Raw genomic sequence first — 26,374 nt, forward strand, 5'->3', positions numbered from 1 at the left:
GCCGAGAAAACAAAGATATTGGAAGTTATAAGCCCTTCGGCAGGAATGACAGTGCCGAAGGCACAAAAAGATCTCACGGCGACTCCCAAGAGAAAAAGGATGGTCAATGTACTAGATGTGTTGGAGATAATAAAGTCTTCAAGCACCACTCCGAGGAAAAATGCCGAAGCGTCAAAAACGCAAATTGAGACAAAACCATCCGAAGCCGAAGCTGCAAAGAGCCAGACCGAGACCGAAGCTGGGCCTTCAGAGCCCGTCAAGGAGAAATCCTTGGAAACCAGAAAAGAGGAAACGAAAAAAGAAACTGCAGAGCAAATTCAGTCTGAAAAAACTACTATTCCTACTCCCGAAGCATCTTGCCAAGTTCTTGATTATATTGTACGACATGCTTCGGGAAAAAGGCTATCTGAAGAAGAAAAGCGAGAAGCTCAATACTATGCCCAGAAACTGAAATACCCGAAAGGGGCATTGATATTCAACGGCAGCGGAGGAGATTTCTTGTATTGTCTCCCAGACAGCAAGGAAATCTCTGTCTGCCGGGAGATGGGCAAAAGCTTCGGATTCCCGACACTAGAAGACGGGCTCTCGGTGCTATCAAAAGATGAATTGGCCGACAGCTTAGCATACAATAGCTTAAAGGTGAGAAAATGAGATTTTTGTACTTAAAAACAAAAATTTTCCATTTACTCATACTTAATACCGCACTCCTTTTGCAGGGCCTTATTCTTAGCAACGCCCTCAGGGCGCAAAAAAGTGCTGAAGACGAAGGATGTACTATAGCTTTGAAGAACCTTTGTTCCGAAGTAATTGAGCTAAGGAACGAAGGTCTTGAAAAAGATAAAATATTAAACTCATTGGTGAATAAAATAAAAGAAGACAAAGCTACTTCCTAAGCCCAAGCTGAAGCCCAAAAATGCGAAATTGAGGATCTTCGGAAACAACTGGCAGAAGCAAAGTTAAAATGTGCTATCGCTGAAGCTGACCGAGACGCCAGCGATTACTGGAAAAACTATTGGGAGAAAACGGTTGTAGAACTTCGCTCTTCAAGAGAAAAATGTTATGAAAAATCCATAGAATGTGTGGGAAAAATAAAAACTAGCTTCGCTAATGTTGGCGCATACTCCAGCGAGGACAACTTCGTAAGAGGCGATCCTGAGGGCCCAATTGACTGGATCAGCAACGAAGCCGAAGCTTTTGAGGAAATTTTGAGCGGTTGTGGGGATGTTTGCGCCTTCTCAGGTGCCAGAGGAATTGCGGCTATTTTGGAGAAGTCAGGTTGCGAGCATGTGAAAGCTTTGGCCCAAGCCGAAGCTACTTTATCTATTGATGACACGAAGGACCCCTCGGCTGAAGCTAGCTTAGTTGGTGGAAAGTTTTTCACCGACGTCTGGGAAAATGGCGGCCGAGGGATGGCCCACGAAATTATAAATAAAAGTGAAAAGATACTCACGATGCTAGAGAAGCAACAAAGGCAGCTGAAAAGACTGCAGAACTCGAAATGCGGATAGGTATTGCCTAATTGCTTTTAACTTTATGTTTTATTTTTGTGACTTCGGACTTATCTATGTTTTATATCGCAGCCGAACTATCTCCTCCCCCGGAGCCCTTCGAGTCTTTGGCCGACCCCGAAGCAAAAAAGGAAGATGAAATTACTAAGATGGCCGAAGCTATTATGGACGAAGTTGTTACTCGACTACTAAACGAAGCTGCGGAAGCAGTTTTAAAAGAAGAATAGCTATTATTGTAAAAACATTTGAAATATTAATGTAATATTTGCTAAACAAAGTGTGTAATATTTTGTAGTTTTGAATGTAATATATAAGCTGTTTGTAAATTGATTCTTTACGATGCATGAAACTTTATGTACATACCGTTTTTGAGCCTTCGGCGAAAAAACACATTCCCTTCTTTTCATGCTTCGTGAAGAATATCCATATTTCGTAAAAACATTATGCTTCGTACGCAATAGATCTCCTTTGATATTAGAGTTGATGAAGCTGTACTTCTTCAAAACTTATTTTGAGCCTTGGTACAACTTCTTCAAAACACTTTCCGAAGATCAACATTGTATCCCCTTCTTGTGCCATTGATGCAATATGATGTATGATGCCATGTTATGCGAAAGATGTGATGATGTTATGCTATACAAAATGATATTTGTGCCGAAGATATACACACATTCCCACAGTAGAACACACAATCTCTTTGCCGTCTAATTTTTGGCTTCACCGCTTATTTTTCGGTGTATCAGCGTTGACTTTTCGCTGTAAGTTCTGCATTCCCTTAGGAACGTCTTTTGAACTTCTTCGCCTTCTATTTCGGCGGTATTCGTGTTGACTTTTCGCGCTTCACCTTATATTTCGACGAAATCAGCGTTGACTTTTCGCTGTAAGCTCTGCATTCCCTTTGGAACGACTTTTGAGCAGAAAACTTACGCTGCGCTCCCTTAGGAGCGACTTTTGTTGCTTCGGTAAAACTTACGCTGCGTTCCTTAGAACGACTTTTGTTGCTTCGGTAAAACTTACGATGCGTTCCTTAGAACGACTTTAGTTGCTTCGGTAAAACTTACGCTGCATTCCTTAGAACGACTTTTGTTGCTTCGGTAAAACTTGTAATGTGATTTTGAACCCCGTGTTCCCTTGAGAACAACTTTTGAGCTTCACCGACTTTTTGAACTTCGTGAGTCTGTGAAGAAGGTATATTATGCTATGACAATAACGAAGCTATTACAATAAATTGAAAACAACAAAAAAACTAGGATTTCTATGATTGTTCCTTATTAAAAAAGAAAATGATGTCGAATGCAAAAAAACTGTTTTAGAGGTAGGATATCTCTTAGTAGATGTGCTTCGATTCTGGCACAGTACTGTTGACTGTGCGAGCTTCGGACTGCTCCCTGAAGTCTCGCTGCTGGTGAGTGTGCTGGCTCCCTTCTGGCTGCTGGCCTTGGGGATATGCGGGTTGCATTGGTGGTGGAGGTGGAGGCTGTTGCCAAGATGCCTGAGGTTGGCTTGCCGAAGCAACAGAAGCTGCAGAATGGTTACCCACATACTCTGGTATGTACGGTGAATGATACGAAGCAATATGCATAACTTGCTTCGGCTGGTTCTGTTGTGCTGCAGCTTCTTCTATCTCCTTCTGTTTCTGGATGGTGACATGGCACATTCTTGTAGTATGGCCCTTGTCCTCACCGCAGAATAGGCAATAAATCTTCCTGGGCTGATCCCCAAACCTTCCTCCGAAGCCCCTGGCGCCTCTGCCCCTTGGAGCTGGCGGCCAAAGGTAGCTTTGTTGCTGCCCCGAAGCCTGCGAGGAATATTGTGGCCTCTGTTGTTGGCTTGCTCTGTCGTCATTATGGGTGGAGTGAATTGATCTGACATGCCTTGGATGAATCCTTCCTCCGAAACCCCTAGTCATCTCGAAGAATCTGTAGGCTTCCTCCCTTCTTTGACGAAAGTCATTATCAGCGCGAATGTATTCATCCATCTTCTGAAGCAATTTTTCCAGGGTCTAAGGGGGCTTCCTGGTGAAGTATTGGGCCGTAGGTCCTGGCCGAAGCCCCTTGATCATGGCCTCAATGACAATTTCATTTGGCACTGTTGGCGCTTGTGCCCTCAGACGCAAGAACCTTCGGACATATGCCTGAAGGTATTCTTCGTGATCTTGCGTGCATTGGAACAAAGCTTGAGCAGTAACCGGCTTCGTCTGAAACCCTTGGAAACTGGTGATCAACATGTCCTTCAGATTCTGCCATGATGTGATTGTTCCTGACCGAAGAGAGGAGTACCAGGTTTGTGCAACATTCTTGACTGCCATGACGAAAGACTTCACCATGACTGCAGTATTTCCTCCATATGAAGATATGGTAGCTTCGTAGCTCATCAGAAACTGCTTCGGATCTGAGTGTCCGTCATACATGGGGAGCTGGGGTGGCTTGTAAGACGGGGGGCCAAGGTGTAGCCTGCAGTTCTGCTGACAGAGGAGAAGCATCATCAAAAGCAAAATTTCCATGATGGAAATCCTCATACCAATCATCCTCGTTGAAGAAGCCTTCTTGGTGAAGCTCTCTGTGTTGGGGCTTTCGGTTTTGCTCATCTTGAGCAAGATGACGTACTTCTTCAGTGGCTTCGTCAATCTGCCTTTGTAGGTCAGCTAGCCGAGCCATTTTTTCCTTCTTCTTTTGCACTTGCTGATGAAGCATCTCCATATTCCTGATCTCTTGGTCCAACTCATCCTCTTGGGGTGTTGGACTGGTGGCCTTCCTCTTCTGGCTTCGGGCCTCTTGAAGAGAAAGGGTCTCCTGGTTTGGGTCCAGCGGCTGCAGAGCGGCAGCCCCTGTCGCTGAAGCTTTCTTTGGCGGCATGACGAAGGTCGATGCATGCCGAAGGTGGTCGAAAAGGGTTCACCGGAGGTGGGCACCAATGTTGGGGACTTGTTCTTAAATGCTATGAATTAAGAACAAGGCAACACAAAAATTGTTAAACGTTAAAGTCCTTCGTCCTTCGAAGCATTATTTCCCTTGGGATATAATGAGTTTCGGACGAAGGTTATGAAAGACATACCTTCATCAGCACAACAAATAATGAAGAAGGATTTATATAAAGTATAAGAAATAACATAAACACTTAAATATTATTATTAACTCATTTCTATTGTGGAAAAATAGAAATGATAACAAATTACAAATGTACCTTCAGCTTTAAAGAAGGTAAAAGTACAAGCGTGACGCAAAAGCAAATGTCGAGTCCACGTGAACAGTACGGGAGCACTGTTCACCTATTTATAGGCACGGGGCGCAGCCCATGTAAAATTACACCCATGCCCTTTACATTTGCTAATAACTCTATAGTAATCCATTGGGGTCTAAATAGCCTTTTCCCCTTTAAGTCAGTTTCCTTTTCTGCTATCACGTCGAAGCTCCCCTGCGCATAGCTTCGGCTCTGTGCCATCCTTCGTATTCTTTATGCTTCTTCACACTGTGGTTTTGACCTAAGTCTGAAGGTACCTGTTCATGTATTATACTCTAGAAACATTGTTAAATCATGTTTTTGAGGACCTTCGGAAGCCGAAGGCCCCCAACAGGCACGGTGGTGGAACACATAACACACCACGCGATGTGGTGGAACACACACCACGCGACGTCGGGGACACACGTTGGACGTCGAGGGCGGACGGGGCAGGCGAGATAGCCAGCACGCAGAGACTCTCTCTCTCTCTCCCTCGCTCTCGCTCTCGCCCTCGCTCCCTCGCGCGACGCTTGTAACCCCTACTACAAGCACCCCAGTGCGAGATAACACAAGCCTCATTTTCCCTCTTGTGTTCCATCTTGCATCAACCCATCTGGGCAGGGACACGCAGCAACAAATTTACTAGTCGGTTGATAGTCCTCGCGGGTCCGAAACGCCGACAGTTGGCGCGCCAGGTAGGGGCTCGCTGCGTGTTAGCGAACACTTTCCCGTTGAGTTCCAGATGGGTAGCCTCCAGCAGCCTCTTCAGCCAGGAACGCTACTCCGCTTTGGGAGTCTCGAGTTCATGTCCCTTGACGGCAGCTACGACATGGTACTCCTCCCCCCGCAGCGCGACAGCAACAACGGTCTTCGGCCCGCCCGGCGGCGGCGAGCTCGACGACGACTTCCCACCATGGCAGAAGAGGAACACCCGGGTTTGCCCCGCCACCCTCCTCGCCGTAGAAGGAGGAGACAGGGCAATCGTGGCCACGCAGGAGGCGGCACCTCATCGGCTGTTGGGCAAGAGCGAGTCGACGATGCCTACACCCCTACGGGGGCCATGTCGTGTGTTGTCCTCGCACCTGAGACAACGACGAGTGTCGCTTCCCCGCTACGTGCCAACCCCAAGCGGGCTGATGACGCCAGCACCCTCTCAAAGGACTTGCTGGGTGTTAGCCTCGTACCTCCGATAACGGTGCAGTCTGTCCGCGACGCGACTTCGCCACCGTCCATCAACCAAGATGTACCGTCCGTTTTCCACCCTACCCCTTTTAGACTCAGCTTCGATCCACCAAGCGACCCAGCTTCGGTGAGCGCTTTCGCAAAGGTATACCCTGATCTTCTAGGGTATCATATGTGGTCATCTTGGGACCGACTGACGGCCGTCTCAACCTCCAGACTCATGGGTTCCGAGGAAGACGACGACTCCGACTTCGGTTGAGATTTCTCCGGACTCAGTGATCCCAGTGCCATGCGAGACTTCATGTCCGCATGTGACTACTGCCTCTCCGGCTGCTCTGACGATGGCCATAGCCTCAGCAACGAGGGTTGCAACCCAAGCCACGAGTGTTTCCACATCGATCAGGGGGATCACGGCGAGGACAACCACCTCGGCATGCCGCAAGATGACAACACCCCTATGCCAGCATCTCGCGTTGACATCCCGCGGGAGCTAGCTGTGGTCCCGGTCCCTGCGGGGGGTCAGGACACACAACTCGAGCAATTCCGTGAGATGCAGGACAGGCTCGACGAAGAAGCAGGGCGGCTTGTGCAACTCCGACAAAACATCGAGCAGGAGTGGGCAGGTCGAGCACTTGCGGGAGGAGCGCCTCATCAGGCCCGAGACGTCCAACGTCGTGTCGTTGACAATGCCAGGGCAGGGCTGCCCCGGCCTTCAGCGGGGTCAGCCAGAATCTAGCTGCAGCAGCGATGCTACTCCGAGCAATGCCGGAGCCATCCACCACCGAGGGGTGGCGTATCTAGGGTGAACTTAAGGGTCTCCTGGAAAACGTAGCAGTCCGACGAGCCGAGAGCTCTGCCTCCCGAAGGCAAGGGTGCCCCTCGGAGCATCGCGCAACGTCCTCTCGACTCGTGCGGGAGGCCTCGGTCCACACCGGGCGCACGCGGGACGGGACGCCTGCGGCCCCGGATCGCCTCGACGACGAGCACCACCGCCGCGACCGTCGAGCCTGCCTCGAAGAGAAGATGCACCGAGACTTCCACCCCAGGCACGGAGGATGCTACGACAGTGAGGAGGACCGGAGCCCCTCGCCCGAACCGCTAGGTCCGGGGGTCTTCAGCCGGGCCATACGACGGGCACCGTTCCCGGCCCAGTTCCGAGCCTCGACTACCATCACCAAGTACTCAGGGGAGACAAGGCCGGAGTTGTGGCTTGCGGATTACCGGCTGGCCTGCCAGCTGGGAGGGACAGATGACGACAACCTCATCATCCGCAACCTCCCCCTTTTCCTCTCCGACGCTGCCCGAGCATGGCTGGAGCATCTGCCTCCTGCGCAGATCTCCGACTGGGACGACCTGGTCAAGGCCTTTGCGAGAAACTTCCAAGGTACATACGTGCGCCCTGGGAACTCATGGGACCTCCGAAGCTGCAGCCAGCAGCCAGGGAATCCCTGCGAGAGTACATCCGGCGGTTTTCTAAGCAGCGCACCGAGCTGCCTAATATCACCGACTCGGACGTCATCGGGGCATTCCTCACCGGTACCACGTGCCGGGACCTGATGAGCAAACTAGGGCGCAAGACTCCCACCAAGGCGAGCAAATTGATGGACATCGCCACCAAGTTTGCCTCTGGTCAGGAGGTGGTCGAAGCCATCTTCCGGAAGGACAAGCAGCCTCAAGGAAGACAGAAGGAACACGCCCCCGAGGCGTCCGTCCAGCATGGCTCGAAAAAGAAGGCCAAGAAGAAGGCGCAAGCAAAGCGTGACTCCGTTGACGCGGATCTCGTCGCTGCTGCTGAGCACAGGAATCCTCGGAAGCCTCCCGGAGGAGTCAACACGTTTGACAAGATGCTCAAGGAGTCCTGCCCCTATCACAGGGGTCCCATCAAGCACACCCTTGAGGAGTGTGACATGCTCCGGCATTACTTCATCAAGGCGGAACCCTCGGCAGAAGGTGGCAAGGACCAAGGCAACAACAAGAAGGGGGCGACAATGATGAGGAGTTCCCGGAGGTCCGTGACCGCAAGGAGGAGCGCCGGGAGGTCTGCTCGGTTAAGGTAGCGGCGCCGGTCTACCTAGACTGGTCCGACAAGCCCATCACCTTCGACCAAGGCGACCACCCCAACTATGTGCCGAGCCCAGGAAGGTACCCGCTCGTCGTCAACCCCGTCATTGGCAACGCCAGGCTCACCAAGGTCCTCATGGACGGAGGCAGCAGCCTCAACATCATCTACGCCGAGACCCTAGGGCTCTTGGGGATAGATCTGTCCGTGATCTGGGTCGGTGCAGCACCCTTTCACGGGATCATTCCCGGTAAGCGCGTCTTGCCCCTTGGGTAGCTTGATTTGCTCGTCTGCTTCGAAACTCCCTCCAACTTCCGCAGGGAAACCCTCACGTTCGAGGTGGTCGGGTTCCGAGGAACCTACCATGCGGTGCTGGGGAGACCGCGCTACGCCAAGTTCATGGCCGTCCCCAATTACACATACCTCAAGCTCAAGATGTCGAGCCCCAAGGGAATCATCACCGTCGGATCCACGTACCGCCACGCTTACGAGTGCGACGTGGAGTGCGTGGAGTATGTTGAGGCCATCGCCGAGTCCGAGGCCCTCATCGCCGACCTGGAATGCCTCTCAAAGGAGGCGCCTGACGCGAAGCGCCACGCCGGCAACTTCGAACCAGCTGAGGCGGTTAAGACCGTCGCCCTCGACCCCAGCAACGACGCCTGCAAGCAAGTTAGGATCGGCTCCGAGCTCGACCCCAAATAGGAAGCAGTGCTCGTCGACTTTCTCCACGCAAATGCCGAAATTTTTGCGTGGAGTCCCTCGGACATGCCAGGAATACCGAGGGATGTCACCGAGCACTCGCTGGATATCCGAGCTGGTGCCCGACCCGTGAAGCAGCACCTGCGCCACTTTGACGAAGAGAAGCGCAGGGCCATAGGCGAGGAGGTCCACAAGCTGATGGCTGCAGGGTTCATCAAAGAGGTATTCCATCCTGAATGGTTAGCTAACCCTGTGCTTGTGAAGAAAAAAGGTGGGAAATGGAGGATGTGCGTAGACTACACTGGTCTAAACAAAGCATGTTCGAAGGTTCCCTACCCTCTGCCTCGCATCGATCAAATTGTGAACTCCACTGCTGGGTGCGAAATCATGTCATTCCTCGACACCTATTCAGGTTATCACCAAATCAAGATGAAAGAATCCGACCAGCTCGCGACTTCTTTCATCACACCTTTTGGCATGTATTGTTATACTACTATGCCATTTGGCTTGAGGAATGCAGGTGCCACCTACCAAAGGTGCATGAACCATGTGTTCGGAGAACACATCGGCAGAACGGTCGAGGCTTACGTTGATGACATCGTTGTCAAGACCAGGAAAGCCTCCGACCTCCTTTCTGACCTCGAAGTGACTTTCGGGTGCCTGTGCGCAAAAGGCGTAAAACTCAATCCCGAGAAGTGTGTCTTCGGAGTCCCCTGAGGCATGCTCCTGGGGTTCATCGTCTCCGAAAGAGGCATCGAGGCCAACCCGGAGAAAATCGTAGCTATCAGCAAAATGGGACCCATCAAGGATTTGAAAGGAGTACAAAGGGTCATGGGATGCCTTGCGGCCCTGAGCCGCTTCATCTCGCGCCTCGGCGAGAAAGGATTACCCTTGTACCGCCTCTTAAGGAAAGCCGAGCGCTTCACTTGGACCCTCGAGGCCGAGGAAGCCCTCGGAAACTTAAAGGCACTCCTTACAAACGCGCCCATCTTGGTGCCCCCCGTTGCGGGAGAAGCCCTCTTGATCTACGTAGCCGCAACCACTCAGGTGGTTAGCGCCGCGATCGTAGTCGAGAGACGAGAAGAGGGGCATGCACTGCTCGTCTAGAGGCCGGTCTACTTCATCAGTGAGGTGCTATCCGAGACCAAGATCTGCTACCCGCAAATCTAGAAGCTACTGTACGCAGTAATTCTGACGAGGCGAAAGTTGCGACACTACTTCGAGTCTCATCCGGTGACTGTGGTGTCATCCTTCCCCCTGGGAGAGATCATCCAGTGCCGAGAGGCCTCGGGTAGGATAGCAAAATGGGCAGTGGAACTCATGGGCGAAACAATTTCATTTGCCCCTCGGAAGGCCATAAAATCCCAAGTCTTGGCTGACTTCCTGGTTGAATGGGTCGACACCCAATTGCCGACAGCTCCAATCCAGCCCGAACTTTGGACCATGTACTTCGATGGGTCGCTGACGAAAACAGGAGCAGGTGCTGGCCTGCTCTTCATCTCACCCCTCGGGAAACATGTGCGCTACGTGCTGCGCCTCCATTTTCTGGCGTCAAACAACATGGCTGAGTACGAGGCTTTGGTTAATGGGTTGCGCATCGCCGTCGAGCTAGGGTTTCGGTGCCTCGACGCTCGGGGCGACTCGCAGCTCATCATTGACCAAGTCATGAAGAACTCCCACTGTCGCGACCAAAAAATGGAGGCCTACTGCGACGAAGTTCGACGCTTGGAGGATAAGTTCCACGGGCTGGAACTCAACCATGTTGCTCGACGGTACAACGAGACCGCTGATGAGCTGGCAAAAATAGCCTCGGGGCGAACGACGGTTCCCCCAGATGTCTTCTCCAAGGACATATATCAACCATCCGTGAAACTCGACGACGCGCCCAAGCCCGACGAGACCTCGGCCCAACCCGAGGTACCCTCGGCCGCCGAGAGTGAGGCCTTGCGCATCGAGGGACAGCGGAATGGGGTTGCGCCAAACCAAAACTGGCAGACCATGTACCTGCAATATCTCCTCCGAGGAGAGCTGCCCCTCGACAAGGCCGAAGCTCGGCGACTGGCTCGGCGCGCCAAGTCGTTCGTTTTACTGGGTGATGAAAAGGAGTTGTACCACCGCAGCCCCTCAGGCATTCTCCAACGGTGCATATCCGTTGCCCAAGGACAAGAACTGTTACAAGAAATACACTCGGGGGCTTGCGGTCACCATGCAGCACCTCGGACCCTCGTCGGAAACGCTTTTAGACAAGGTTTCTACTGGCCGACCGCAGTGGCCGACGCCACTAGGATTGTACGCTCCTGCAGAGGGTGTCAATTCTACGCAAGACAGACGCACCTGCCTGCTCAGACCCTACAAACAATACCCATTAGTTGGTCGTTTGCCGTATGGGGTCTAAACCTCGTCGAACCCTTGCAGAAGGCACCCGAGGGCTTCAAGCACCTGCTGGTCGCCATCGACAAATTCTCCAAGTGGATCGAAGTCCGACCCCTAACCAGCATCAGGTCCGAGCAGGCGGTGGCGTTCTTCACAAATATTATCCATCGCTTTGGGGTCTCGAACTCCATCATCACCGACAATGGCACGCAGTTCACTGGGAAGAAGTTCCTGGACTTCTGCGAAGACCACCACATCCATGTGGACTGGGCCGCCATAGTTCACCTAATGACAAATGGGCAGGTGGAGTGCGCCAACGGTGTGATTTTGTAGGGACTAAAGCCGAGGATCTACAACGACCTCAACAAGTTCGGCAAGCGGTGGATAAAGGAGCTACCCTCGGTGGTTTGGAGTCTGAGGACGACGCCGAGCCGAGCCACGGGTTTCTCGCTGTTCTTTCTAGTCTATGGGGCCGAGGCCATCCTACCCACGGACTTAGAATACGGTTCCCCGAAGACAAAGGCTTACGACGACCAAAGCATCCAGACCAACCGAGAAGATTCGTTGGACCAGCTGGAAGAGGCTCGGGACGTGGCCTTACTACACTCGGCGCGGTATCAGCAGTCCCTGCGACGCTACCACGCCCGAAGGGTTCGGCCCCGAGGCTTCCAAGTGGGAGACTTGGTACTTCGGCTGCGACAAGACGCCCGAGGGCGCCACAAGCTTACTCCTCCCTGGGAAGGGCCCTTCATCATCGCCAAGATTTTGAAGCCCGGAACATACAAGCTGGCCAACGATCAAGGCGAGGTCTACAACAACGCTTGGAACATCCAACAACTACGTCGCTTTTACCCTTAAAATGTTTCAAGTCGTTTATATACCTCGCTTTCTTTACATAAATAAAGTCTAACCATCAAGGAAGGATCAGCCTTGCCTCGGCAAAGCCCGACCCTCCCTCGGGGGCTAGAAGGGGGGAACCCCCTCTGCGTCAAAATTTTCCTCGGAAAAGTCTTTTGCCAGAACGTCTTTCGTGCTTTTCGACTGCTTCGATAACAGAATCCTAAAAACGAGCGAGAGAGACCTTGAACGGCAAGGTTGATCGAGCCGAGGGACTCCTACGCCTCCGGGATACGGATACCTCACTCATCACCTTCCGCGAAAAGTAACTCACGCTCGGATAAGCGATTCTGCTACCGAACAAGTCCTAACGCTCGAAAACTTTTCTGCCAGAACGACTTTCGTGCCGTTTCGACTGCGTCGATAACAGAATCCTAAAAACGACGAGGGACCACGTAAGCGGCAAGGCCGACCAAGCCGAGGGACTCCTATGCCTCCGGGATACGGATACCTCACTCATCACCTTCCGCGAAAAGTGACTCACGCTCGGACAAGGGATTATGCTACCGAACAAGTCTTAACACACGAAACGAGAGGAAAGAAAACGCAGCTTTATAATCCAACGATTAAATGTTTAGGCCTCAGCGGCCGCGAAAAACATACGCATACTTCAAAGCAAACTGTTCTTGCAGGCTCAGACATCGGAAGGGGGAGGAGCAGCACGCTCGGCGTCATTTCCACCCTCGGCAGAACCTGGCCCGGCCCTAGGCGGCGACACGGGCGGAAGGACCTCCACCTCGAATGAGGTAGCCAGTGCCGCACTTGGACCCTCGACAGCCGCGTCAAGCCTCTGAACCTCGGCTAAGGCAGCCTCCTCATCGTCGGGTAAGCAGTACCCCTCGCTAACCCGCTCCAGATCCACGTCGTAGTGGGAAGCGAGCACGGCGAAGGCCCGCCTAACGCCATGGTGCAGCGCCCCGCAGAGTCTGTTGCGCACATGGCCGCCCAAGGCCCGCAGATGTCTCTAGGGGGAGCTACCCGAGGGGACGCCGTCGAGGCCAAAGGCCTGGCAGAAAGCCGAGATGGCCTCGGACATGGCCACACGCTCGGCCTCCTTCTGCTCAGCCGCCTCGGCAAGCGCCTTGCAGTTCTTGACGGCCTCGTCAAGAGCCGTCTCAAACCCTGCAGATAGCAGAACAACATTCTTCAGACGCAAGAAGAAGAATGGAGACAAAAACAAAGTCACAGAGCGGGCAAAACATACCCTCGGCACGGGCACGCTGCTATGAGGCCATGCTTCGGGCAGACCGGGCAGACCCGATGACCACGGCCAGACCCTCCGCAAGGGTCCCGGCCCAAGAGGTCGCCTCGGGCCTAGAAGAGGGAAGCCCCCTCTGCGTCAAAACTTTCCTCAGAAAAGTTTTTCGCCAAAACTACTTTCGAGCCTTTCGACTGTGTCGATAACGGAATCCTAAAAACGACGGGAGACCACGTAAGAGGCAAGGCCGACCGAGCCGAGGGACTCCTACGCCTCTGGGATACGGATACCTCACTCGTCACCTTCCGCGAAAAGTGACTCACGCTCGGACAAGGGATTCTGCTACCGAACAAGTCATAATGCTTGAAACAAGAGGAAAGAAACACAGCTTTATACCCAAGTGTTCAGGCCTCAGCAACCACAAAGAACAAACACACGTACTTGGGGTAACAATGGTATCTAGACTCAGACGTCGGCAGCACCCTCGGTGGCTGTCCCGACCTACGGTAGATGTCTTAGTACTTAAAGCTATTGCATCTTGCCCTCAAGAGGGTACCATTACAAATGGGACTCCGGGTCCCATCCCGCAGGAATGAACAACCTCCACCCCAAGAGGCCTATGGGATAACGAACTCCAGCTGCCTCGCCAGCGGCCTCTGCACCACCAGCGTGACAACGACCTCCATCTCGGGCGGCTAGACAGCAGCAGTGATGGCCTCAGGGCAAACGCTACTGCTGAAAGGCCCTCGTTCACGTCCCCACGTGGGGGACGAGAACCAGCCATTAAAGCCAAAGAGCTGGAGGTCCCGAGCGCAGGTGGCACTGACGATCTCGTCGGCGGAGGCAACCGCTGCGGTGGGAGCCTCACCAGCGGCAACCACCACTTCAGCACCGGCAACAGCAGCCACCTGCGCACGGCACGACCATCGCCCGGATGGAGGACGGACAGCTGCACCCTAGTCAGGCAGCAACAATTCGCCTTCCCCCGCATGGCTAGAGGACGCCTCCTCCGCAGAGCTGGAGGATGCCCTTCTCCCCCGAATGCTGGAGGAAGAAGCGGGTCGCCAGCCCACGCGGAGACAGGCCCCAACTCGGAGCGCCCTCCTCTCTAGCCCGGATGATGAACATCCTTGAAGCTGAGGGCGGGGCAGAGGCCGCAGCCCGGCTTGCTTCTCCCCACCACGAGGCTGGTGATCATCCCTATGGATGACCATTGGTGAGGGACTGCAGCCGGGCTGCATGATGAAAATCCTTGAAGCCGAGCAGTGACTGAAGAGCGCCAACCCCCACAGGGTCGCACTCTTCAAACAGCAGCAAAAAGAAGGCAACACAGGTGCACCCCATCTGGGGGATCGGAAGGTGGAAGGGCACGATGAATGCAAGAGGTGTGAAGGCATGGCTACTGCTCGGGGGATCGGTCCCTTTTTAAAGGTGGATCTCCTCACTCGCACCCCCAAACATCACGGGCAAAGTCTCCACCGACGTGTTCCAGGGTTCTCACCCTCCGGCGCGGGGGCTGGGTCCCACACGTCATGCGAGCTAACCCGAAACAGAAGAAGCCAAATCGCCACACACGAAGCCCGTAACCGCCCCGCGGTTATAAGCATTCCTCCATCCTCGCCGAAACCAGCAGTCGAAAGGGCGGACCGTCGTGCAGGAAGCATGTAACCGCACCGCGGTTGTGCACCCTTTCGGCCCCGTCGCATCCAGCGGACCAGCATGGAGGCCCGAGCCCACATGTCATGTAGCCGGCGCAACGGTTACTGCGTGCAAGGAAACCGCACCGCCACTCGCGTCAATGCCGCGTCTTCTCGACTGCGGAACCAGTACCGCGACTCGAGGCAGCCCTGCGCGTGACCCAACAGGACCAATTGAGTGCAACGATCACGGGTCAGTCAGCCGCGGGGAGAGGCGTAACGGTCGATATGGCCAAAAGCGGACCGGCGGTAATTGCAGCAGTAGACGGGCGGAAGCAGTAGTCCAATCACCTACAGGCTCGCATCCTCTCACGGCAGGGGAGCCCCCTCCCACGGAGTAAAGACGACGCGCCCGTGTTCCGTTCCTCGAACGGCTCGCGCACGCGCAACAGACGCCCCGCGAATCGCCCGTCCTGTCGCATTAACTCCTTGGCAGGGCAAGCGACATCTCCGGCAGAAGAAGCGGGCGTCGTTTCGTCTCCGTCATAATGACCGCGTCAAAAAAGGTACGCCACCTCATTTAAATTCATGTCCTTTTTCTTTCCCTCTCTCTCTCTCTCTTGCCACAGGGACCGGGAAAGGGGGTATTTCAAAAAAGGACCCTTCCCAGCGAAGGAAACGGGCCCTGAGTCCTCCTACTGATCAGGGGTTCGAAGGTTGCGCCCTCCAGGGTTCGGCAACTGCCCTAGAGCACTCGGGCTCCAAGCCCTCTACTGATCATGGTTCGAAGGCTGGCCCTCGGAAGGGTTCGACAGCCGCCCCAGAGCACGCAGAGTCAGGGATGACCCTGGGTACGTCCGTTACATGGCCGAGGCTCGGGCTACGTTCCCGAGGTACCCTAGGACATTTCCGAGACCAGCAGGAACTATTTTGTAACAGAATCCCACCGGAGGGAGGCATCGAGCCCTTGGACCCTATCGAATGGGTCCGGGTCCAGCAAATCACCTGCAGGTACTTTTGGAGCGCGCCTCTGGGCCACTAGCTGACCCTTATCGAATGGGGCTCGGGCGTCCACTCGGATCACCCGCTAGCAACTCACTGGAAACACCATGTTCGGCGCCCTCCGAGGGCAACATGGCGCTTCCCCCCCTTCCTCCTTGTGGAAAGGCGACGAAGGGGCATACAATCAAAGTCGAGACGGTCCTCGATCGTCCTCTAGCTCCGTGCAGAGGCTCGGGGGCTGCTCTCGCACCAGGCTACGGCCGAACTGTTGACCACGTCAACAAACCAGCGTGAAAACTCTAAGCCTGACCGTGCACCCGGGCTACGGCCAGGCCGCATGAGGGAACAACAAGGCCGACCGAGGCATCGCAAAAAATTAAGACCTCAGAGGAGTCAAACCACTCCTCCGAGGCCTCGGGGGCTACACCCGGCGGGTGCGCTTGCGCGCACCCACCGGAACAAAATACAATCGAGAAGGGTCGGTCCCCTTGCAAAAATCCGACATAACCTCCAAGCGAGTGCTCGCACTCCCTTTGAGGCTTGGGGGCTACTGTCGGGTACCGTAATTAGGGGTACCCCCAATACTCCTAAACACGACCGAAAAACATCTTCAGAACAAACCATACACGGCTGATAAAGCGTGGTTCAAGTTAGGGCCTCGTCTGCCGAGGGACGCGACCTCATCCGAGCCCAGCCTCGGGCGGGAACAGTAGTCCCAGATGGATTCACGTCTCGCCCGAGGGTCCCCTCAGTCAGCAGACGCACCCTCGGCTCGCCCAAGGCCCAGCTTGGGCAGACTTTGTCGTGCAGCGACCTTGGCCAAAACGCCTTACCAGCCGACCGTATCGCATGCGCATTTAATGCGGGGATCGCCTGACACCTTATCCTGACAAGCGTGTCTCAGTCGGCAAGGACGAAGTGACCGCAGTCACTTCGCCCCTTTACTGACTGATCTAACAGGAAAACAGCGTTGTTCGCCCCTCTCCGGCTACCGTGCCAACCACCAGGATAAGACTGAGTCACGATCTCCCACGAGTCCGGCCTCGGGCGCAACAAGGAGCTCCGCCTCGCCCGACCTCAGGCCTCGGCCTCAGCCTCGGCCTCGAAAGAAGATCTCCGCCTCGCTCGAGCCCAGCCTCGGCCTCAGGAGAAGTCTCCGCCTCGCCCGACCCTAGGCCTCGGTCTCAGCCTTGGCCTTGGGAGGAGTCACGATCTCACCCAAGCCCAGCCTCGGCCTCAGGAGAAGTCTCCGCCTTGCCCGACCTGGGCCTCGGACCGACTACGCTATAGGGGATACATCATTACCCTACTCCTAGCTAGCTGCCTCAGGCTACGAAGGAACAAGACTGGTGTCCCATCTAAGGTCACTCCGGTAACAGGTAATGATGGTTCCCCGCGTGCGCCCATGACGTCGGATTGCTCTCAACCTCCTACGGAAGCAAGACAACGTCAGCAGGATCCATGCCACGCCGACAGCTGTGCTTCTACAGGGCTCAAGGCACTTCTCCGATGGCCACGTTAGCTCGTGTACAGGGATCAAAGCGCTTCTCTGACGACCACGTTAGCTCGTAGCTACACCCCATTGTACAGCTGGGCATCTCCTTGTATCTATAAAAGGGGATGTCCAGGGCCTTCCTAAGGCACGGTGGTGGAACACATAACACACCACACGATGTGGTGGAACACACAACACACCACGCGACGTCGGGGACACACGTTGGACGTCGAGGGCGGACGGGGCAGGCGAGACAGGCAGCACGCAGAGACTCTCTCTCTCCCTCGCTCTCGCTCTCGCCCTCGCTCCCTCGCGCGACGCTTGTAACCCCTACTACAAGCACCCCGGTGCGAGATAACACAAGCCTCATTTTCCCTCTTGTGTTCCATCTTGCATCAACCCATCTGGGCAGGGACACGCAGCAACAAATTTACTAGTCGGTTGACGGTCCTCGCGGGTCCGAAACGCCAACAGTACAGCACCTCTATTATATAATAAAGATGTGACATTTTTTCTGTACGATGAGTCATAACATGTGTGAGACTTGATTCTAGCACACATTTGTGCCACGCCCGGGTTTGCCCTTAAATCCGGGGGTGACACAGAACCCTGAAATGAAGTAGGCGGTGAAGTTGGCGTCACGGTACTAGGGTGCCGCCATGACCATCTCCTCCCCAAGGAGCGGGGTGCCAGCGAGGGCCACGATGTCGTTAGTGAGCACAATGCTGGAGTCGTGGTACACGACGCGGCGCACGCAGGGGCAGCGTGGAGGCGAGGTTGGTGCACACGTAGTTGAGCGGGCAGTCTAGCGCACACTGTTGGAGGTGGATATGAGAGAGAGGTGTGACAAGGGTGGAGGCGTAGGAGGGTAGAGGCTTTAGAGTTTGGAGGCGGCGACATGTGTTATATACGGTGAGGGATGTGGGACGGGTGGAGGAAGACTGCACGTTGATTGAACCAAATTTTATGAGTGTTTTTGTAAAGTTGTGACCATCGAAGAGTTGAACCATGAAAATTAGTGTTTTTATAATAATAGATTAGGGACTAGATAGAGGGAATCAACATATTCCTAAAGGACAAAAGGTATATGGATCCATCAAGTTCTCGACAAGAGTACCTTTAAAGACTACAATACTGATATGAAGGGTCTATTTGGTTCAGCTGTAGATTCCTGAAAATCTGATTCTAGCTGTGAGACGTGAAAAAAATGTTGTGAGCTGACAGTTATAAAAAAAACTAAAATTTGTTTGGTCGAAACAATTGCCAACTATATCTTTTATAAGGGAATGAAAACCTGTAACATAGATGGCATGAATATGAAAAATCTGGAGTAGGAAGTGATTCTGAATTGAAGTAAAGAAATCTATAGATTTTTATGAATCTATTCTGTTGTTGTACCTGTTTGATTAGATTTTTTATAGTGAATCTGGTTCACAAACAAACTGAACCAAACACACCCAAAAAATGTTGCTATATATGAACGTGTGCAAGTTAGTATTGATTATTAGAAACAATGTTTGACTTAAAATGGATGCTTGCATTTTTTTATACATTTATTTAAGAATTTAATGGTTATATAATGAATTAATCAAGCTCGAAGATTATTAGTGTTTTGGACTTGATCATAAAAAGGTAGAATGTCCGTGCATAGGCTCATAAGGGTCGAAAAGGCATTATTACAAAAGTTGAAAACATTATCAGCAATGTTACTGTATATAAAAGTGAATGAATTGGAAAACTATGTGGAAGTTGAGTGGTCCCGCTAGCCCAAAAACAGTAGTACAAACACACGAAGTAGTCGTGGCGCAATTTCAAAGTCATCAAATCATACGACTTATATAGCACAGGATAATACTTGGAAATTTGTGCAAACGCCAAATTCATAATGCTGGACCTTCTGACAGGAGAGCTCAGCGACCATTTCCTAACAACCCAACAATTCAAGCAGCAACCCTCGACGAATATACATTTTACAAACCACTCCCTTACAAGCCCAGTCCTCTCCTCCGTCAAATTTGGCACATTTAAGCAACTAATTTGCAATTTCCCACCAAAATGCTGCATCATCACCTTTGTTGCGAAGACGACAAGTATAGTAAGCTGTAAGCACCGGACACTGCAAAAATCTTGCACACGCAAACCGCAGCCAAGCAAGCGTTCCCCTCCCTGTGATCGCGATGGGGTCCACCGAGAAGCAGGAGCCGGAGGCGTCGCCGGAGATCATCTTCCGGTCGAAGCTCCCGGACATCGCCATCACCAACACCCTCCCGCTGCACCGCTACTGCTTCGAGCGGCTCCCCGAGGTGGGCGAGAGGCCCTGCCTCATCGACGGCGGCACGGGCGCCGTGCTCACGTACGCCGAGGTGGACCGCCTGACCCGGCGCCTGGCCGCGGCGCTCCGGCGCGCGCCGCTGGGGCTCGGGCGCGGCTCGGTGGCCATGAACCTCATGCTGAACTCGGCGGAGTTCGTGCTCTCCTTCTTCGCCGCGTCGCGCGTGGGCGCCGCGGTCACCACCGCCAACCCGATGTCGACGCCGCACGAGATCGCCGGGCAGATCGCGGCCTCCGGCGCCACCGTTGTGTTCACCGAGTCCATGGCCGCGGACAAGCTCCCCGCCATGGGCGACAAGCTCACGGTCGTCCTCATCGACGCGCGCCGCGACGGGTGCCTCCACTTCTGGGATGACGTCATGGCCAGCGTCCCCGACGAGGAGGCCGGCGGCGGCGAGCAAGACTTGGACTTCGACCCCGACGACGTGGTGGCGCTGCCCTACTCGTCCGGCACGACGGGGCTGCCCAAGGGCGTGATGCTGACGCACCGCAGTCTGAGCACGAGCGTGGCGCAGCAGGTGGACGGCGACAACCCCAACATCGGCCTGACCGCCGCCGACGTGGTCCTGTGCTCGCTCCCCATGTTCCACATCTACTCGCTCAACACCATCCTGATGTGCGGGCTGCGCGTGGGCGCCGCCATCGTGGTGGTGCGCCGCTTCGACCTGCGCAGGATGATGGAGCTGGTGGAGCGCCACCGGATCACCGTCGCCCCGCTGGTGCCGCCCATCGTGGTCGCCGTGGCCAAGAGCGACGAGGCGGCGGCGCACGACCTGTCGTCCGTCCGGATGGTGCTCTCCGGCGCCGCGCCCATGGGGAAGGACATCGAGGACGCGTTCGTGGCCAAGCTCCCCGGCGCCGTGCTCGGACAGGTACGTTCGTGCCAGACCGGCCACCAAACGGAACCACCGGCCGTTTTTCGTAGCTTGCTTGTCTCACTTGGGTTGTTTTCTCTCCGGCCAAACGCGTTCATAGTTCGGTTGTCTCATAGTTCGGGGAGCGATCCTTACTAAAGATAACCTAGCCAAAAGACGCTGGAATGGCAGCTTGTCTTGTAGCTTTTGCAACCAAAATGAGAGTATTCATCATCTCTTTTTTGACTGCTATATGGCCAGCAACATTTGGAGATTAATTTACTATGCCTTAAAAATAGACATGCCCGTTAGCATTAATCACGTTATTGGGTCTTGGGGAAGCAATATGAGTCCAGGATACAAAAAATTATTACTCTCTGGAATCTCAGCTTTATTTTGGTCTATTTGGCTTAGTCGAAATGAAGTTGCTTTTAATCATAAACCAATACCATCAATTCTGCAGGTCATTTTCAGAGGTACGTACTGGTTCAGATTCTGGAGACTTCTACAGAAGGAGGAATCACATCAACAAATCCTCGATGTCTGTCAAGCGTTGGAAGTGGTGGCGATGGAAGTCTTTGCAAATCATGGATGGCGCTCAAATGCAAGAATTGAGGATGCCTAGAGTTACCTACATTCTAGTGATTTTGCTTCTTTAAGTTAGTTTCATTATCTATGCAACGTTTCTCGGATGTAATAATTGTCTTGTGTGGGCTGTACGCATTACCATGCTAAAGCCGGAACTCTTGTTTCCATAATCAAAAAAAAAAAAGTTCGGTTGTCTCATTTGGCGTGTTTTTTTCACTTTTGGATTTTGCGACGGGTTTTATTTCTAGTTTCTTAATTAAATTAGGACCCGTTTTTTCACTTTTGGATGTGGTACGTTACCGCTGGGGCCTACGTATATTATATTGATAATAATCTAACGGTCAACGATGACGGGATTGGATGGATGAGCTTTGCATGCCGCCGTTGGATGGTCATCGGCACGTTTGGCTGGTCCACCGACGCTGTCCGTGGAGAGATTCGTTGACAACTCAATTGATTAGTTCAGGGATACATAATTACATATGTAGTACACTGCAATGGCGTAGGTTTAGATGTTTTAACTAATGTCTAGCAGTAGCCATGCAGTTAGTAGCTTTTTATTATATACCTAGGTAGTTTTATTATTATAAGTTACTAGTTCGAGTTGTATACTTTTAGCGACCCAGACAACAGAACAGCCGCCACAAGTCTCAGGAACTAGAGAAGGTGAGGTGAAGGAGAAGAACAGTAGTATTAGGGTTCATCATTCTCGACCACCTTCCTCTCAGCGGACAAGTTGTTTAAGTATGTCATTACATGGCCTCCGGCCCATCAATTAATCCAGTCGCGGCCCACAACCCTGTGATTCGGCCTGCGTGCACGGCGGCCCCTTTCTTCTCCTCCGGCTTCAGACTTGGTGCTCTGTTCCTCTGAATGTGCCTTAGCAGCTATGCTGACATTTCCCTCTCCAAGAGATGGCGGTTGTCCCCAAGCCGCCGCAGTGGGAAAACGTTGACGCAAGGCCACCTCGTCCTCCCATGTGTCAAGGGCTTCATCACAGTTGGACCAGCGCACCTTGACTTGAGCCACATGATGTCCGCCGCGTGAGACTGAGCGCCGCGCAAGCACCAGCACAGGGACCTGTACATCAATGTGAATATGAGGTAAAGACTGACTGACGAGATCAACAGATTTCACACTGGGTTTGAGCTGGGAGACATGGAAAATGGGGTGAATCGACGAAGATGAAGGCAACTCCAATTTGTAGGCCACACTGCCAATCCGCTGCAATATTTTGTATGGCCCAAAGTACTTGAAGGACAGCTTGTGGTTAGCACGTGCTGCAACTGAGCTCTGGACATATGGTTGGAGCTTAAGATAAACCATGTCACCGACCGAGTAAACACGATCCGTCCGGCGCTTGTCAGCTTGGTATTTCATACGTTGCTGGGCGCGGAGCAAGTGCTGGCGAACAGTTTGTGTCATGAGCTGGCGATGTGATAACCATTTCTGAAGATCAGCATGAGGAATGGCGTCCGAGGTGGACACTCCCAGACTACGGGGTGAACGGCCATATAATACTTCAAACGGTGAAGTGCCCAGGGAAGAATGGCATGAAGTGTTATACCAATATTCCGCCAGCGGCAGCCACTTACGCCACTGTTGTGGGTGAGAACTTGCAAAACAGCGAAGGAAGGTTTCCAAACATTGATTAACCCACTCGGTCTGGCCATCCGACTGTGGGTGATAGGAGGAACTCATGCGCAGCATTGTGCCAGACAGCCGGAACAGCTCCTTCCAAAATGTACTGGTAAAAATTCTGTCACGGTCAGAGATGATTGCCTCTGGTAGACCATGTAAGCGGTAAACAGAATCCATGAACAGCTGGGCGATTTTCAGAGCAGTAAATGGATGCGCCAATGCAAGGAAATGTGCGAACTTAGAAAACTTGTCGACGACTACCAGAATGCAGTCATATCTTCCCGATTTAGGCAGTCCCTCAATAAAGTCCATCGAGATCACTTGCCAAGCGTGAGAAGGAACCTGAAGGGGCTGCAACAGTCCAGGATACTTGGACCTATCAGGTTTGGCACGTGCGCAGATATCACAGGATTGAACGAAATTGCGAATTGTTGATTTCATTCCTTGCCAAGCAAACAGCTGTTTCACTCGACGGTATGTAACTGGGAACCCTGAATGCCCCCCCATGGCGCTGTTGTGCAGAGCAGCAATAACTTTGGTCTGAAGGGATGGACTGTGACCCAACCAAATACGATTCTTATATCTGATGATGCTGTTTGAAAGAGTATAATGACCGGTATCAGGTGAACCAGCAGATAACTCGGTAAGCAGTTGGATGGCTTTAGGATCCTGATTGTAACTGGAAACAATGTCAGATAACCACTGTGGTGTGCCAACTGAAAGAGCATTGCAGTCCAGGGAAGTATGAGGACGACGAGACAGAGCGTCAGCTGCCCGGTTAGTCGAACCTTGCTTGTAAACAATTTGGTATTGAAGTCCCAACAGCTTGGTAAATACTTTCTGTTGCCAGGGTGTCTTCAGATGCTGTTCATTGAGATGTATCAGACTTTTTTGATCTGTAAAAATCTGAAATACGCCATGTTGCAGATAAGAGCGCCAGTGGTCGACTGCCAGTAAGATTGCAAGGTACTCTTTCTCATATGCGGACAAGCCCATGTTCTTGATGCCCAATGGTTTGCTGACGTAAGCCAGAGGGTGTCCATCTTGCAACAGGACAGCTCCAACACCCGACCCCGATGCATCTGTCTCAATGGCGAATGGGCGAGTAAAATTTGGTAGTGCTAACACTGGTGCTGAAGAAAGGGCCGGTTTCAGCAGAGAAAACGCCAAGGTGTGTTCGTCAGTCCATACAAAGATAGTATGTTTCTTCAAGAGGTTGGTGAGGGGTTTGGCGATGACACCGAAGTTCTTGACAAACTTACGGTAGTATCCTGCCAAACCGAGGAACCCCCGTAACTCCTTTGCATTCTGAGGTGTTGGCCAAGAAGATACTGCATCCACTTTTGTTGGGTCCGTAGAAACGCCATCCTTGCTGATCACGTGACCCAAGTAAGTAATTTTCTGTTTTGCGAAGGAGCACTTAGACAATTTAACTTGCCACTGGTCCTGGCGTAATAGCTGCAGTACCCATTCGAGGTGCAGAAGGTGATTGTCCCATGTATCACTGTAGACCAAAATATCGTCGAAGAACACCAACGCACATTTCCTGAGAAGGGGTTTCAGAGTGCTGTTCATTGCACCCTGAAAGGTAGCAGGCGCCCCAGTAAGACCAAATGCCATCACACAAAACTCGAAGTGGCCATGATGTGTCTGGAATGCGGTTTTGTGCTGATCTCGTGGGTCCATCCTGATTTGGTGAAATCCAGCTCGAAGATCCAAGGTTGAAAACCAAGCTGCTCCAAAGAGTTCGTCCAAGAATTCATCCATAATGGGTACTGGAAATTTAGCCTTAGCTGTGAGTGCGTTCAGATGGCGATAGTCCACACAGAAGCGATAGGAGTTGTCCTTCTTCCTGACCAAAATAACAGAAGAGGAAAAGGGGCTTTTGCTGTGTTGAATAAGGCCTGAGCCGAGCATGTCGTCGATCTGCTTCTCAATTTCTGTTTTAAGAGCAGGGGCATAACGGTACGGTCTCATTTGCACCGGCCGAGCTCCAGGAATCAACGGAATCCGGTGATCACAATCCCTGACAGGAGGAAGACCTTGCGGCACTGCAAACACTGATGAATAGCGATCCAACAATGACTGTAATTCTGGTGGAAGTGAATGAATAATATGTTGGTCGGTGTCTGGAAGTTGTGAAAGGCTGCACAATTGAACCAAAGCACTCTGTCCATCTGAAGCTTGTACTCCATATAACTTGACCAGCGAAGACCCCACTGTTAAAGACAACCATTTGTCTGCCCAATGGACCCACATCGGGCTATGTTCGGATAACCAATCCATGCCAATGATCATGTCAAATGGTTGAAGGTCGAGAATCTTGAGGGTGGAAGTAAATCGATGGCCTTGAATGGACCAGTCTGCATTGTTGAGTTCAGCACAACAAGATAGCTTAGAGCCATTAGCAACTTGGACTAGTAACGGCTGACAGCTGACCGGCAGCAGTGGGACATGAGGTACGATGGACGAACTGATGAAGGAAATGGAGCTGCCTGAATCCAACAGAATAAGAACAGATAGTCCCCCGATCTCTCCCACAAACCTCATAGACTTGGACTGACGGTCATCCCTGGACAAGGACTGACATAAGTGTAAGCAATTCAGATACTGGAATTGCTGCCACAGTTCTTCCACCATGTGTAACTGCACTGTGTCCGGACATGTGTGACCTCGAGAATATGCCAAGCCACACTTGTAACAAAGACCCTTAGCCTTCCTGTAAGCATATACCGAAGACAACCGGTCGGGTTGAGCAGTTGCTGGAGTCTTAACGTCAGGACGAGTGGTTGGGCCCCCTGTTGGAGGAGGCAATGGCATGGGAGTCCTCTGAGACGTCTTGGAATAAGATCTGGGGTCGAATTTGCTGAATTCCCTTGGCTTGTGTGTCGCCCCAATTTCATCCTGCAATTGGGCAAGAACATAGGCAGTATCCAGATCTTTGGGACGTTGAATCATAACAACAGACTTAATATCGTGGCGTAGACCATCTAAGAAACGCGTAGTATAATATAATGGGTCTGACATTGGCTGGTAACTGTTTAGCTGGTCTACTAACTGAGCAAACTGGTCTATATACTCAGCCACCGATCCGAGCTGTTTGATGTGAAACAGCTGGCGGATCAAGATGGCATGTTGGTCTTTCCCAAAATGCTCGCGGAGCAAAAACCCAAACTCGGACCATGATATGTGGGGTAGCTTATGTTCAACAGATGAGAGCCACCGAGACGCAGCGCCAGAAAAATGCATTGTAGCGACCTTAATCCACACTCTAGGATGGACCTCATACATGGCAAAATAATTCTCACAGTGGGTTTGCCAAAGCCTGGGGTTATCACCATCGAAGGGAGGGAAGGACACACGGGGCAGCTGACCCAACTCTGAACTAGGATGAAACCCATGAGATCGCTGACCACTGCTAACAGAAGTTGGATCGATGTGCTGAAATGGGGAATGAAACAGAAATTCGGGCGTACCGTTGTGCGGGAGGTGGGTTTGGGCATAGACACGCCCAAAGCCAGACTCCCGACGTTGGTGTTCGACGCGGTGCCCCATTGGGCCGTCGGCCTTGCCAGAGGTAGGTGGTGGACGCGGTGCCCCGGGCGACGGGTAGGAACCCAGCACGCCGGTCGCGTGGAGGAACGAAGGTGTCGGGGACGGAGGTGGTGGAGCGCGTTGCTTGGCGAGGTCC

General features: G+C 52.6%; 1 pseudogene across 1 annotated transcript; it reads left to right on the top strand.

Annotated features, from left to right (window-relative positions):
* The first annotated feature begins 19,195 nt into the window (after positions 1–19,195).
* On the top strand, positions 19,196–21,237 carry LOC103653401 (AMP-binding superfamily pseudogene; annotated as a pseudogene). The gene is made up of 2 exons (NR_160892.1): positions 19,196–20,472; positions 20,918–21,237. The product of NR_160892.1 is annotated as an AMP-binding superfamily pseudogene (transcript).
* The last annotated feature ends 5,137 nt before the right edge of the window (positions 21,238–26,374 follow it).

This window comes from Zea mays, chromosome 4, assembly GCF_902167145.1.
Source record: "Zea mays cultivar B73 chromosome 4, Zm-B73-REFERENCE-NAM-5.0, whole genome shotgun sequence".
NCBI lineage: Eukaryota > Viridiplantae > Streptophyta > Magnoliopsida > Poales > Poaceae > Zea > Zea mays.